We start from the raw sequence: 207 nt of genomic DNA on the forward strand, positions 1-207 counted from the left end.
TTTCATACATCCAAATCAAATGGTGTTTATATTGGACATCAAGTAGCTGTGGCAAAATTGTTAGTCAACAAAAGTATAAATAATAAATAAATACATACATATATACAGTCTTTAAAGTATTTATATTATCATGAACTTTATAGACCCAGTAATTTAGTTTTATATATATATATAATCTGGACATATATTGGACAACAGATGGCTGTG

This window comes from Sinocyclocheilus grahami, unplaced genomic scaffold (assembly GCF_001515645.1).
Source record: "Sinocyclocheilus grahami isolate Dianchi unplaced genomic scaffold, SAMN03320097.WGS_v1.1 scaffold11973.1, whole genome shotgun sequence".
Taxonomy (NCBI): domain Eukaryota; kingdom Metazoa; phylum Chordata; class Actinopteri; order Cypriniformes; family Cyprinidae; genus Sinocyclocheilus; species Sinocyclocheilus grahami.